At 41.6% G+C, this 16,710-nt stretch overlaps 1 protein-coding gene across 1 annotated transcript in view; it reads left to right on the top strand.

Moving 5' to 3' along the window:
* The window catches only part of GLRA3 (glycine receptor alpha 3), a 328,913-nt gene that overhangs the window by 147,106 nt on the left and 165,097 nt on the right, over positions 1–16,710 (top strand). The gene's annotated exons all lie outside the window — the stretch shown is intronic.

Raw genomic sequence — 16,710 nt, 5'->3', positions numbered from 1 at the left:
TTCAGACCATTTTCTAAGCCTAAAACAGGAGTAGAAAATGGAAAATTAGACAGGTCTCCCGGCCTGTCATCTTCTCCGGTTATGCACACCCACTTTTTAGACTTGATACGAGCGGGGAGTAGTTGAAGACTCTGATGCAAAGGACCTTTGCTCCACAATCTGCGCCACAAATATGCCTAACATAGGCATACCGGTATTTCTGTTTAATAAAAGACCCCCTAAATGTTGTGTATGTAGCTATTCTCTAATTTACCTATAGACTTTGAGCTACCATCAATACTAGAAAAAAACTGTAAAAAATACTGTGGGTGAAAACAGGGAGCGCTGTCTCCTTTTCTATTATAACATATTTTATAAGTCTTTTCATACTACACAAGTACCAACGTAGTTCAGCTTCATATAGCAATGTATGCCCACATTGTGCCCTCTCACAGTAGTTATGCCCACATTGTGCCCCTCACAGTACTAATGCTCACATTTTGCCCCTCACAGTATTAACATCCAAATTGAGTCCCCTCACAGTAGTTATGCCCACATTGTGCCCCGTCACCTTAGTTATGCCCACATTATGCCCCATCACAGAACTTATACCAACATTGTGCCCCCTTATAGTAGTTATACCCATATTGTGCTCCATCACAGTAGTAATGTCCACATTGTGCCCATTCACAGTAGTTATGTTCACAAAATGCCCCCTTCAGAGTAGTAATGCCCATATTGTGCTCCATCACAGTAGCAATGCCCACATTGTGCCCCCTCACAGTAGTAATGTCCACATTCTTCTCCTACACAGCCCAGCATCACCATGTGTGGACTGCTGGGGAGCAGTGCAGCTGAGCTGCACGGTGAAGCAGGGGGCGGACAGCACCCTGCTTCACCATCTAAATCACCCCTCTGTGCCCAGGGCATGTGCCACACTTCACTATGCCCCTGGTCAGGTGAGTATGACATTTATTACACTGCTCAAAAAAATAAAGGGAACACAAAAATAACACATCCTAGATCTGAGTTAATTAAATATTCTTCTGAAATACTTTGTTCTTTACATAGTTGAATGTGCTGACAACAAAATCACACAAAAATAAAAAAATGGAAATTAAATTTTTCCACCCATGGAGGTCTGGATTTGGAGTCACACTCAAAATTAAAGTGGAAAAAGACACTACAGGCTGATCCAACTTTGATGTAATGTCCTTAAAACAAGTCAAAATGAGGCTCAGTAGTGTGTGTGGCCTCCACGTGCCTGTATGACCTCCCTACAACGCCTGTGCATGCTCCTGATGAGGTGGCGGACAGTTTCCTGAGGGATCTCCTCCCAGACCTGGACTAAAGCATCTGCCAACTCCTGGACAGTCCGTGGTGCAACATGAAGTTGGTGGATAGAGCGAGACATGATGTCCCAGATGTGCTCAATTGGATTCAGGTCTGGGGAACGGGTGGGCCAGTCCATAGCATCAATGCCTTCGTCTTGCAGGAACTGCTGACACACTCCAGCCACATGAGGTCTAGCATTATCTTGCATTAGGAGGAACCCAGGGCCAACCGCACCAGCATATGGTCTCACAAGGGGTCTGAGGATCTCATCTCGGTACCTAATGGCAGTCAGGCTACCTCTGGCGAGCACATGGAGGGCTGTGCGGCCCTCCAAAGAAATGCCACCCCACACCATTACTGACCCAATGCCAAACCAGTCATGCTGGAGGATGTTGCAGGCAGCAGAACGTTCTCCACGGCGTCTCCAGACTCTGTCACGTCTGTCACATGTGCTCAGTGTGAACCTGCTTTCATCTGTGAAGAGCACAGGGCGCCAGTGGCTAATTTGCCAATCTTGGTGTTCTCTGGCAAATGCCAAACGTCCTGCACAGTGTTGGGCTGTAAGCACAACCCCCACCTGTGGATGTTGGGCCCTCATTTGACCCTCATGGAGTCTGTTTCTGACCGTTGGAGCAGACACATGCACATTTGTGGCCTGCTGGAGGTCATTTTGCAGGGCTCTGGCAGTGCTCCTCCTGTTCCTCCTTGCACAAAGGCGGAGGTAGCGGTCCTGCTGCTGGGTTGTTGCCCTCCTACGGCCTCCTCCACGTCTCCTGATGTACTGGCCTGTCTCCTGGTAGCGCCTCCATGCTCTGGACACTACGCTGACAGACACGGCAAACCTTCTTGCCACAGCTCGCATTGATGTGCCATCCTGGATAAACTGCACTTCCTGAGCCACTTGTGTGGGTTGTAGACTCCGTCTCATGAAAGCACCGCCAGCATTCAAAAGTGACCAAAACATCAGCCAGGAAGCATAGGAACTGAGAAGTGGTCTGGGGTCACCACCTGCAGAACCACTCCTTTATTGGGGATGTCTTACTAATTGCCTATAATTTCCACCTGTTGTCTATCCCATTTTCACAACAGCATGTGAAATTGATTGTCACTCAGTGTTGCTTCCTAAGTGGACAGTTTGATTTCACAGAAGTGTGATTGACTTGGAGTTACATTGTGTTGTTTAAGTGTTCCCTTTATTTTTTTGAGCAGTGTATTTTACATTGTTGTTAGCCTTAAATGTGCTGTAGGTTAAATAGTTTGATATCATAGATGCCAAAGCTCAATTTTAGGAAGCAATCCACTAATATTTTGAACTACTAGATACCTAAGAGCATGACTGTGTGGCTCACGTGACGTGATAAAAAATAATAACCTTGAGATCTTTGTAGATTTGACAAGAAGGACAAGGCCCAATGCAGACAAGCAATTGCAAACTCTTCCCTGTTCTGGCGGGAAACACGGACAAGTATATAAATGCACTGCACAGTAATGGAGTCCATGTGAGGGCCATTTTTCCTGCAGATCCATTCATTTGAATGAGTCTTGCAGACAGAACATTCCATGATTTTAATTACATGGGCTGATGGACTTCATGGAAAATTGCCCATGTGAAGGTACTGTATCTCTTTAACTGAATGGGTTAGTGTTGAGTTAAGGTGTTGTCATTTTAAACTTGGGTAGCTCCTGATGGAAACATGGCCCATCTGAAAATGCCTAATAATCTATCCAAACCAGAGAACACTGTTCAATTTGCAAAGGAGACGCACAATATACATAAAAAGCCTCCGCGATTTAAATATCAGTTACACAACAGCACTTGGCTTCTGGGCCTGTAGATCAGCACATAGTGCTTATACCGTGTTAGATAAATGCAATATATAGCCCGAGAAGTATGTGATCACCATGCAACCTAATGTCTGCACCATTAAATATAACCTGATAGGGAAGAAATGCAAATGAGCTCTTAACAAGCTTTGCCTCTAATGCCACCAGATGTAAGGCAGCTATCCTATAAGTCAATATTCAGCTCTTAAAATAAGCCTTGAGACATGACTCAGATAATAAATAAGCCAGCACCTCATCTGCAGACAGCTGTTTCGGGGTGATTGCCCCTCATCAGTGCAGAGCAGAGAGCACTGGCTTAAGCATATAACCTAATGAAATGACGGTGCGAGATATTGTAAGAAGCTTCTTCATAGGTAGACTTCTTAACAAGATATAAAGCCCAATCTGAACGTAAAGCTATGTAAATATATATATATATATATATATATATATTTCTTGAAACACAACTATAGTTTCAAAGAAGCATTGTGGTTATTGTTTGACTTTGTAGCTACCGCAAGTTGTGTGTACTTCCATTTAATAACCATTATCTCTTCTTGCTTTCACACAGAATGCCAGCCCTTTTTATTCTTAATTGTGTGGCTGTCACATCCCGCTGCCTACTAGGATTAGTGTTTTGATTGAAATTTAATTGAGAATTAAAAGCAGTTGGGTCCATTAACATTGCCTTTTTATCACCTCATCCTACATTCAAGGCATTGAATGTAATGTCTTACTGTTTAAATACAAGTCTGAATAATCCGAGTACTATTTATTTGAATTTAAATATAGTGAAAGAATGATTAAAATTTACTAGAGAATTCATAGGGACACATTAAGAGGGCAGTGTCACGAAACGTATTCTAAATTTTTCAAACTGGCACCTGGATCTAAATACTTTTGTAATTGCGTGTAATTAAACATTAAGTATAGCCACTAAGCTATTCAATAAAATGCACATGCATTACGCCACCTGCTGTTTGTTCTTTTCCTTATTATTTGTCCGTCTCACTGAGCTGGTCGAACGTGCTCAGTTTAAAGGGGTTATCCAAACCCTATAATACCCCCCAAAATGCCCAGGCACCTCATAAGGCTATACTCACCTCGCTTTTGACGCCCACATGGCCGCCGCTGCATCTCCGTCACGCGGCCCAATACATCCACCCGCGATTCTAGGGAAGCGGTTCACTGGTACGGCCTGCTATTAGCTGCTCCCTCGGCGTGACAGGGAGGTGCAGCGGTTCAGAAGCGACCCAGGTGCGGTGCGGGGAGCGAGGTAAGTATAACCTGTGTGAGGGGCCCTGGCATTTTTGGGTCCATTATAGGAGTTGGATAACCCCTTTAAATCTTTAACTGCCACCAGCCATATGTTCTGTTAGAAGCTGTGGCAGTTACAGGAAGAGAGCTGCATTGGAAAGCACACGCCCCCTGTTCTGCCAGGGTGAAGATAATCTAGCAGTGAAATTGGAGCAGTGGTTGTGGAGATCTCTGGACCTATGTGCAATATAGGTCTGGCTCCTGCTTTGTTAGAAAGATATTGTTATGTACTATATGTAGTCAGATTTTCATGTTTTACATCAATCATGGCGTAACCCCTTTAAGGTGGTGGTTCACATACTGTAGCTAAAAATCAAAAGGTGTCCCGTATTGTGGTTGGATCATGCCATTTAAAGCCAGAGTTGTAGCTAGGCTTTTGTTCATCTGGTGTAAAGATTTAATTCACTGCCCTAGTCCTGTATCTGAATACATTTGTGATGACACAGTGGTTTATTGATGCCTTCTCTGACTATCTACCAACACCTAGGACATACGTCCAGCCAGCCCCTTCCCCAGCTACAAACCTGTGAAAACGTATTTTTCATGACAGGACTATTTGGCATTTGTTCATGTCCCCTGACTGAGGGATGAGGAAAATGTTGTGTGACAATTAGGCCAGTTTCTATTGCTTTTTTTGCAAACTGTAGTAATATGTCATTGTTACTTTGGCTGCTTTTTAAAAGTGCTTCTTCAGTCAGACTTTGAATGGGTTACTCTGGTCAACAGAGTCCTTGGAACCTCCAGGTTTTCATCTTTTAACCACCACACAGGAAACTGAATTTAGCTGCTGGTAGTCACCGATTAGCAAAACAAGCAGATGGAGGTCGAACCCCAAATGCAAAGCCTAATCAGTAACAGGAAACATCAAGGCAAAAAGAGATACCAAAGTCAGAAACAGTGCAGGACCAAACCAGGAGCAACTATGAGTGACAGAATGATTGACAAATGGAAGGTCGGGCAGATCTGTATCAGAAACAATGGAAACAAGAACAATCCAAGATGGAAGACAGGAAAAGTCAGGTTAGGCAAAGGAAAAATCAACATCACAATCTAGAATTGCATCAAAGGGGTTGTCTATCTTTTACTAAGTGATCCTTAGGACAGGCCATCACTAGCTGATCATCAGAGGTTTGACAGCCCACAAATCCTCCAATCAGCTGTTTGGATGTAACTCCATTGCAAAAAGTGGGTGCCAGAACTACACAGCTCCATCAACTGTGTAGTGGACAATTCTTGTAACTGCCGCATGGCTCCCATTGACTTCAAAAGCTGGACAACCCCTTTAGGTTTAGGGACATCTAAAAGTACAAGGCATATGTAAACAGAGCAATTGCCTATCAAAGCTGCCCCAATTAAGCTGCCAATTAATCATCTGATGGATGGACGTCAATGTTCTCAGCGCACGCCCAACTTAGCATCCCTGCCAGTACCACTGCATAGACTCGAAGGACAACAGTTGGCAGGAGAGAACACTGCTGGAGCACAGACGGGTAAGTACTTTATACAAACCTACACCAGTTTCATAAGTACCCTTGACCACTAGCTTACTGTCTAGTTGTGCACAAATTTTGGGTGCTTATTGACAGAGGAAGCTCTCTGCAACATTCTTCTGCTCATAGAGGGGGTATGGGACTAGCCAAAGCCGGGTCAACCATTTTCAGTGGGGCTCATAACAGTCAAACAGGCTGACTTTTTAATTTGTGCACCAGTAACAGTGTCAATAACTGATCACCCTAACTAACTACAAATGATTTGTAGCCTCCAGTACCAGTGAGTAATTATCTTTGATTACTTTGTCCGATTCCTTACATACATCTCTACTAAGATGACCTCTTTGAAAACTAATTGGTAATTTAATGAGCTAATAGTAATTCATATATTCCCAGTCATTAGCTTTGTACATCTGGCTATTGCCATTTTAAATACCAAAGAAGAAAGAGATCATACCCTAAGTGAATGGTCTAAGAAAAATAAACTGTATGAATTTAAGATTTCATTTTTACGATTAGCAAATGAAATACAATATTTGAAATAATTGCTCATAATTCCCTTTGATTCAAGATCCAACTTTTACTTATAAGTAGATAAATGGATAATGAAGATGAATAATAAATTCTCGTTTTATAAAACAGCAAGATATGAATGAAAAAATAATCAAATTCAAGTACAGGTCTATTAAGAATAAATTATGGATGCCATGCTGCATTTGGTATGTCACAGTAAATTATGCATTTCACAGTGATGCATGGGAATGATGTGCGGTTGTAATTTTAACAGTGCAGAGTAAAGTAAGCATAAGTGTGAGCACTGGGAACATTGCTATACGTAATGAAGAATGACACATGCTGGACTGAGTGACTGAAAGGCCAAATGAAGCTACATAAAAGAAACATTGAACTGACATCTCCAATAATAGCTTCATGGGGCAATCAAAACCTCAGCAGATCCTTCACTACACGTGATATATGGCCCAGCACTAAGGATGCATGTTTGTGTTATTTCTATATAAAATTTTCCTGCATTGGAAAATAGATTTGATAAATGCCCACTTGATATTATTTCTGACAAACTTTGAATAAGGAGTAACAAGAGTTATGAAAAGAGGAATGACATAGATAGACCCCAAGCTGGAGTGCATTTATGAAAACTAATGTCAGGGTATATTCCCGCAATGTGCAGTTTCACCACGGAACTGTGGGCGGAAAATCTGCAGCATGTCAAAAAAAAAAAATCTGCAGTGCAGATTTCAAATCCACAGCATCAATTTACGCTGCATATTTTCAGCTTGGATTTCACTCATTGCACTGCATAGTGTTAAACCTGTAGCAAAGCCGCCAAAAAAATCTGTATGTAACTCATTTGTTGAGAATTTTGTTTAGAATTTGCGAAAAATCCACTTTGGATTTTTTTAGCAGTTTTACATAACTTAAAATTAAACCAAGGAATATATGATAACAACATGTTAAAGGGGCTTTCTGGGAATTCTTCCCTATTTAATTATGGCCACTAGTGTATATGACCTAGTGAAAGGCTTATATGTATGTACCTTCTCCCGGCTTCTGTTTGGCCATATTCTGGGGTATGGACATGGTCACCTGCACAGCTGTAGTCAATAACTGGCCTTAGTAGGGATGGGCTCCCAGTCAACACATGACCCAGCAGTGACATGCCACTTATCGACACATCATAGCTGAAACCAGTCATTGGCTGTAGCTGTACAGTTGACCATGTCCATATACCAGCTGGAAGTAAGCAAGATGAAGATGGAAGAAAGTTAGCTATATCGCAGGAGTGGCACATATATATGAATCATGGTTAGACAGGAGCCAATATGTGTGTCTAAATCCTAAAAATAACAGAACCTTATGATTGATATAGAGAGTAGTGTTGATCGAGCACCAAAGTGCTTGTGTGCTCTGGCCGAACACATCGGTATGTTCGGGTGCTCTGGCATAATCATTGGTATGCTCGGGTGCTCTACGGAAGTCAATGGGAGAACCCCAGGCACCCCCTGCTCGGAAGAGAAGAGGGTGTCTGGTTCACAAAAAAAGGTTAGAAATTTATGTAAACCCCATCAAAATGGTCTGGAAACAGCATTAAGAGGATAACTGGATGCGTATTGGACTCCTATTATCTACGACATACAATAGACAACCACACAAAAGCTATATGCCAAAAGCCAGGTATATGCAAGCCATCAATCTATCCATGAGACAGATAACAGTCAGCATACCTTACAATGACAGCCTTGTGCACTATGAGATATTCCAAACCAGCTCTCATCTGACTGAGAGCCAGTAAGCCTCAAAGTTACTTCAGATCTGTTGGATGGCTTGGGTTAACCTCCGCACCTAGATCAATATCATTAGGGTGACAAAAAGTTTTCTAATTTTCCTAACATAGTATTCAATAACCTTTCTATACAGTTTTGGCATGTAAAAACTCATTTGCATAAACATGAGCAGAATCTGCCTTGTTTTTCAGCTGAAAAACCATTTGCATGGAAAATTTGTGATCTACACTACTCATGAACTACCCTTCAGATAACATCTTCCCCTCACAGTGTCATGACCGGCGTGCCGATCACATACGTGACGCAAGGGGAGGGAAAAGGGAAGGCCCTGTCCAAGGGAGAGGGAAAGGTGGTGACCCCTAACTCCCCTTGAGGCTGGCACCTGACTGCCCTGACGTCCCTAGACGGGTTCCTCACCCATACGCCGATCACGTGCCTAAACCCTGGCTTTCCCTAAGATGAGCCCTACGTAGTGAATAGGGCGGTGGGAACATTAGTCCGCACCACTAACACTAAAGGAAAACACCAAGGAGAGGACAGACAATACAGACAAAACATATAATCCCAGGTGGGCGACAACAGCAGACAACAAAAGCCCAACAGGGATCCGGAGGGTAACGCACTGGAACCACAACCAGGAATCTCAGCTACACAGCTCCAGTGGGTCAGTATAGAAGTCCAGGCAGGAAGCTCTATATCTGGCAACCAGATAAGTGGGAGAGGGGAATATAAGGAGGTTGGAAGTGCTTGACAAGAAACAGCTGAGGAGAAGAAGCTGCGGATCCCTGAGTGAGCCAAAAAGGGTTGCAAGGCAAACCCAGAAAGCTACCATTAAGAAACAGCACTATCTTTATACATAGAGCGCGCAGCCACCCGCTGCGACTTCCTGACCCCGGGTATAACGGAGTCAGGCGTGGCTCTTGACACCCTCGTGACACACAGCAGCAGTAAATTGACAATGAATAACCTATATTTTTGTCAACTTTAACAGGAGAATATTCTTTATATAATTTTTGATGGCATAGTTCTGCCGAAATCAAAAGGAAAAACAGCCAAAAATTCAAAAAAAATTATTTTTTTTTGAATGGTAAGTAAAAAAATTTTTTTTTATGAAAGTGTTCCCTTTAAGATGTTCTAAATGTTCCAAATCATTTTGAAATACAATATAAAATGCTAGATCATTATAACTATGAAGGGAGACTTTGAGGAGTTGATAATGTGTATGTTATAAAACCATCAGTATGATATACAGTATGTGGAAACATGCTGCTGTGTAACTCAGACTAATTTGCATGTAGAAAAGATTGCCCTCAGCACAACTCCATTACACAAATATTTGTCTTACAGAACGTCAGTATAATTTCAGCACATCATAAAAAAGGATTACAGCAACTACAGAACAAAAAATAATTACATATCGTATCTGTGTCTATAATGAGGCAACCTAAGGCAACTATCTCAAGCAGCAACTTAAAGGCAAAACCAAAAAAAGAAAATGTTTAAAACTATCAATTTTATAGATGAAATAGCCTTAAAAAGTAATAATTACCTGGACATTTCTCTAACAGTCTTAAAAATTGTCTAAATGCTGTGGAAGCCAGTAGTAATACTGTATGTTCTCATGCATGGCTGCTCTTCTGAAAAGTGGTTTTTACTAACTCTGTAATAATAATATACTGTAGAAATAATACAAATCTTAGGCCTTCCTTGTGTTTCCAGATTTAAAGGAAACGTGTCACCAAAAATGTTATCTGCCAGTTAAAATCCGATAGTAACACATATCCTTTTTAATCAGATTTTATTTTCTGATTGTAGATTTTTTTATTCTATTTCCGGAACATTATAATGGGGGTGGACATCTTGCCTGAGCTGTTCTTAACAGCATTTACAAAGCATTAAAAAATTAGGTTTACGGCAGCCCCATGGTCCATAGACACAATGGTCAGGAGGGGATCTCATTGACTTCTATGGGAGAGTTTTCTAGGCATGCTCTGTGACCTGTGCAGAGGAAGGAGTAGATGATATTTGACAATCACCTATTGTAAATGGTGCATCCTGTCTTATCTGTACACAGAGGTGATATCATTACAGGCAGTATTAGAATGAGTTAAGAGATCTGTATAAACCAAGAAGTGGCCCAATTATTAGACATAGTGGCAAGTGCAAAAACTGCAGGATTTTTTGTTTTAGTTTAAAAATAAAAAGTGACATGGAAAATTAAAATAAACCGTCCAAAAATATTTTAAAATCTGGTAAACATAAAAAAGTGATTTAAACAACAGGTCATTTTCTGATGACACATTCAGACTTTACAGAAAGGATCTGTTGGCCCTGAGTGTCTTTCTACTCTGGGATGGCAGAAGGAATCAAGAGGGCACATTTGTAACTTAAACAAGGTGGTCCTTGACTCACGCGGAGTATCAAATTACTGTTATAACAGTTTTTGACAAGTGGCAGGCTTAGTGGTTACAGTCTCTCACAGGTTTAATTGGAGGCAATTGGATAATTCAGCACACTGTCTCATTAGGTGGCAACAGACTGATATAACACAGTTCCTTAAAGAGTTAACAAGTCACCCTTTGGCTTGTATTGCACCCAATTTCATGAGTGTCAGCACCTTGGTTCTGGTCTCCTCAGAGTGGCAGCAGCAAAGATGGATGTATCTGCATTTATCACCACATGGCACAGTACCACACAATCTGCATAGTGTCTAACAAGAGCTCCCTTCACAACTACTGCACACACTCTCCACAGTTGTAGTTTGCCCTTCTTCGGTACACAGTCTATCACACAGTACTGTTTACAGGCAGGCTGGTCTTGGATAGAGGCCTGCTTCCAGGAAGCATGGGCTAGGCGGCTTCTGTCAACCCCTCAGCACTGGCCTCAACTCCTCTGCAGTCTTCAGCTCTATTTGCCCTGGCTAATTCCTGAGGTAGTCTTATTTCCAGTACCATCACCCCTGCTAGTCCTCAAAGGAAAAAATGCTGGCTCTGCCTCCAGCAGCTTCCCAGCTAAGTCTCCTGCTTCTACTGGTTCTGCCTGCTACCACTGCCCGGTCCTGCCTGCTGCTGACCATGAGGTCTGTAGAGCTCTGCTATATATGCATGTACTTATACTACATACCTAAGGACCCTATGCTAATTAGATCAGATCACGAAAAAGGTAAGCCACATGTTATTCAACGGTGACAGTACAATTTGCCAAATGTTCCTAAGGCTAGTTTCAAATTAGCGCATGTATATATGGCAGGCTGTTTCATGAGGGAACAGCCTGCTGAACTCTTTTCATTCCGGCGTTACCAAATATGCCAAGAATTGACCAGATTTCATCTGACGCATTCTTGGCATGTTTATCAGATTGTGGATGGATCTCCGCCGATCCCCACTATAGTAAATGGCAGCGGCGGGGAGTGGTCGGTAATGCCTGATCGAGACATCTCTAGTAGGCTGCTGGAAATGTCTAACGCTGTTCTGAAACTAGCCTAACACACAATACAAGATATATTTATCATATAGTGCAGGCTCTGCAATGTCTGTTACATCTTACCCAAGGTATGAGACTCCCCCAGAGTGTCAGTACACTGTCACAGTCTATGATGACATAGACATATACATTCTTGCCATGGTCTCAATACTTACAAGACGTCTCACCTATGGGGGAACATGAACATTTACTATTCCCTCACAACAGCTTAAAGGCCCAGTCACAGTGCATGGTATATCTGGTATCACATACCATTACAACACAGCATGAGGCTCATAAGTGTGGGAAGATACAATAGCATACCACAACCATAACAGCAATACTGGCATGTTCTAGCAACAGTCACATTACTGTTCAATTAGGCGGTATCGCCACTGCAGCAGTTATTATGAAGGATGTGATTCTCTTTCTAAGAGGGGTTATCACAGGGGTGCACCATCCATGAGCGGAGGTGAGGCGATTGCCTCAGTCAGCACCAGGTAGGGGCAAGAGGGGGGCAGCAGAAGGGGGATTATCTGTTTCTGCAGTATAGTATTGGGAAGCACAGTATGTGGCGCTGTATTACCCTGTATGTTTTTGTAGCTCTGTATGTAATGTTTTCCAAGTATGTCTTTAACAGTAAGGCTGAAGGGAAGGGGTTAGGTAAAGAAACTGGCATTGGGGGGTTTGGGAGCCGTTTTAGTTTTCGCCTAAGGCAGCAGAAAGGCTAGGTGCACCTGTGGGTTATCACAGTCTACTTTCTCTAACTTGCACCTGGCTATACATTAAATATAATAGTACATGGCAGTCATTCTTGTAAATAACCACTACAAGATCTGTGCAAACATTGAACCAACAAAGAAATGTGGAGGATTTGAGCTCTGAAGCAAGCAGAATTGTGAATGCTGCTATGGGCTATGATACAGTCTGTTACTAGCTTCCAGTGCAATACAAGTAAGTTAAAGCAATGGTGGTCATAAAAATGGTGGTCATAAAATATAATTCTACATCTCTTATGAGAAGTCAGGGCCTTTAAAGTGGTATTCCCAGAGGATAAGTGATAACTGTATGATTGTTTGTGGTCCCACCCTAGGTCCCCATGATCACTTGTGACCCCTGTTCCTCTTTGCCACATGATCGCTCAATCATTTTCCTCAGCCCAAGAAAGTTTGAACAGAGCAAAAGCAAATTCCAACTATGGTAAGAAGAAACAAGGGGTTCAAGACTCCCAGTTTAGCAAGGGGCTAGATCACATGTCAGCACCAATTTTTTTTCCCTAAAATAACATTATTTTAGGAGTGATATAATTTGCATAAGACATCAGATTTGTAGATTCAATTAATAGACTGTGGTATAAATACCGGCGAACAGCTTAATGTTTAATCAACACAAAATGGAAATCCTAATTGTTCTGATTTAATATAACTTCTCACTGTCATCTTAAGATATTACGTTTCCTACAGTCAATGGCATATAAAATAATCTTTTGTAGGTTTACAGAATATGAGAAGATTTCAATTACGGATGAAGAGCAAAAAGGTTGTGACACAGATAATCAAAATCCCCTTCTTAAGCCCACTAATGCAGATTTGTCTCTGCAAATACTGAAATGTGTAAATGAAAGGCACTGGGAAGCCATGGCAGACAAGATGCATGTTATTATCTAGAGGAAACAGCTCTCAGATTGGTGTGCAGACACCAGTAGATTAAAGCATAAATATGGCCTGGGCGTATAGGGGGTCATTTATCAAACTGGTGTAAAGTAGAACCGGCTTAGTTGCCCATAGCAACCAATCAGAATCCACCTTTCATTTTCCAAAGGAGCTGTCCAAAATCAAAGGTGGAATCTGGCTGGTTGCTAAGGGAAACTAAGCCAATTCTACACCAGTTTGATTAATGACCACCATAGTTTATATCTGATAAATCTATATTTTTAATACGTTTTCATTCTTGTACTACTTTGCAAATAAACTAAACCTTGAGTTTCTTTCAAACTTTTACTATGGGAGAGCTGCTCTTCATGCTCACTTGATGGCAGATTGGTGTTGGGACCACAGCATCATGTTTCTCCATACATCTACTGGGTTGTAGACCTAAGCAGTATGTATGGAGCCTGTCATGAGTATTCTGTGTTGCACCATACGGTGTTTCCATATAGTAACATATTAACCCCGTACTAACCACCCACACACCTTTTTGTGGAGGTCACTAAGAAGCTTTAAGTGGCTGAATCCCGCAGCTCCTGTACTAACCTCCTGCATCCACTGGTTCACGGCACAACAGCGTTATGCTGCTAAACATTTTGCTTTACTTGATTATCTCAGGAAGCTACTACCCTCGATCATCGCTCTATAGGAAACCCATATGATGACCAGCTGGGAATAACATTCTCTATATTTCGTGTTCTCCAGGGGTTAAGCTTGCTAGCTCACAAAAATGTGCCCTTTTCCCCATTTCTCCATAGATTGTTCTTTAATCTCTAGGAGCCTCCAGGTAGTTCTCTTCATAAAGCAGTTCTTTCACTGGACGTGGCCAAGGCATTTGATAGTGTAGAGTGGGGGTACCTGTGGGCCGTCTAGAAGAAAATGGGGTTTGGTCCATCCTTGCTTGCTTGGATTAAGTTTCTATATGTTGCTGCCTGTGCCAGAAACAGAGTCAATAATGAGATGTCAGACAGCTTTAAATTGGAAAGAGGAACCAGACAGGGATGTCCACTATCCTTATTGTTGTTTGCGGTGGCTATAGAATTCTTAGCTTCTATTCTGCGGACTACCGTACATCTGAGATCACAGGTTTTTAATATGGGAACGGGGTGGAATGGGTGGCTTTATACGCAGACAATTTGCTTCTATTTGTGGATAATATTGAGGAGTCTTTACTGAAGATAATGAGAATTTATTAACACATTTGGGACATTTTCTGGACTATTATTTGGTCCAAATCGGCGCTCTTACCCTTAATCGCCCAGAGCACACAATATAGACTACCAGGAATACCAATCCTGTGAGTAGCTAAATTTAAATATCTCAGGGTATGGATTACTAGGGATGATTTGGACTACATAGGGCTCAATTTAATACCATTACTGGACAAAATTAAACACAAGATTAGTGCCTGGGTTAAACTACCACTGTCTGTTGTGGGCAGAGCAAATTTGTTTAAAATGGTCTTAGAAACATAGAAACATAGAATGTGTTGGCAGATAAGAACCATTTGGCCCATCTAGTCTGCCCAATATACTGAGTACTATGGATAGCCCCTGGCCCTATCTTATATGAAGGATAGCCTTATGCCTATCCCATGCATGCTTAAACCCCTTCACTGTATTTGCAGCTACCACTTCTGCAGGAAGGCTATTCCATGCATCCACTACTCTCTCAGTAAAGTAATACTTCCTTATATTACTTTTAAACCTTTGCCCCTCTAATTTAAAACTGTGTCCTCTTGTGGTAGTTTTTCTTCTTTTAAATATGCTCTCCTCCTTTACCGAGTTGATTCCCTTTATGTATTTAAAAGTTTCTATCATATCCCCTCTGTCTCGTCTTTCTTCCAAGCTATACATATTAAGATTCTTTAACCTTTCCTGGTAAGTTTTATCCTGCAATCCATGTACTAGTTTAGTAGCTCTTCTCTGAACTCTCTCTAGAGTATCAATATCCTTCTGGAGATATGGCCTCCAGTACTGCGCACAATACTCCAAGTGAGGTCTCACCAGTGTTCTGTACAGCGGCATAAGCACTTCACTCTTTCTACTGCTTATACCTCTCTCTATACATCCAAGCATTCTGCTGGCATTTCGTGCTGCTCTATTACATTATCTTCCCACCTTTAAGTCTTCTGAAATAATTACTCCTAAATCCCTTTCCTCAGATACTGAGGTCAGGACTGTGTCAAATATTCTATATTCTGCCCTTAGGTTTTTACGCCCCAGGTGCATTATCTTGCACTTATCCACATTAAATTTCAGTTTCCAGAGTTCTGACCATTCTTCTAGTTTTCCTAAATCCTTTTCCATTTGGCGTTTCCCTCCAGGAACATCAACCCTGTTACATATCTTTGTGTCATCAGCAAAAAGACAAACCTTACCATCGAGGCCTTTTGCAATATCACTTATGAAGATATTAAACAAAATTGGTCCCAGTACAGATCCCTGTGGAACCCCACTGGTAACATGACCTTGTTTTGAATGTTCTCCATTGACTACAACCCTCTGTTGTCTGTCACTCAGTCACTGCCTAATCCACTCAACAATATGGGAGTCCATGCTCAATGACTGCAGTTTATTGATAAGTCTTCTATGTGGGACAGTGTCAAAAGCCTTACTAAAATCTAGATATTCGATGTCTACTGCACCTCCACCGTCTATTATTTTATTCACCCAGTCAAAAAAATCTATAAGATTTGTTTGACATGATCTCCCTGAAGTAAACCCATGTTGTTTTTCATCTTGCAATCCATGGGATTTTAGATGTTCCACAATCCTATCCTTTAATAGGGTTTCCATTAATTTGCCTACTATTGATGTCAGACTCACTGGTCTATAGTTGCTCGATTCCTCCCTACTACCTTTCTTGTGAATGGGCACGACATTTGCCTATTTCCAATCTTCCGGGACGACTCCTGTTACTAATGATTGGTTAAATAAATCTGTTAACGGTTTTGCCAGCTCACCACTAAGCTCTTTTAATAGTTTTGGGTGTATCTCATCAGGCCCCTGTGACTTATTTGTCTTCACCTTAGACAGCAAACTTAGAACATCTTCCTCTGTAAAGATACATGCATCAAACGATTTATTAGTCATTCTTTCTAGTGGAGGTCCTTCTCCTTTTTCTTTTGTAAAAACTGAACAGAAGTATTCATTAAGGCAGTCGGCTAGCCCTTTATTCTCTTCTACATACCTTCCGTCCTTTGTTTTTAATTTAGTTATTCCTTGTTTTAATTTCCTTTTTTCATTTATATATCTGAAGAATGTCTTATCCCCTTTTTTCATAGACTGAGCT

The sequence above is a fragment of the Bufo bufo genome, chromosome 2 (genome assembly GCF_905171765.1).
Source record: "Bufo bufo chromosome 2, aBufBuf1.1, whole genome shotgun sequence".
NCBI classification, from domain to species: domain Eukaryota; kingdom Metazoa; phylum Chordata; class Amphibia; order Anura; family Bufonidae; genus Bufo; species Bufo bufo.
Note: the sequence above shows the minus strand (reverse complement) of the source record. Positions and strands in the feature narration are given on the sequence as shown.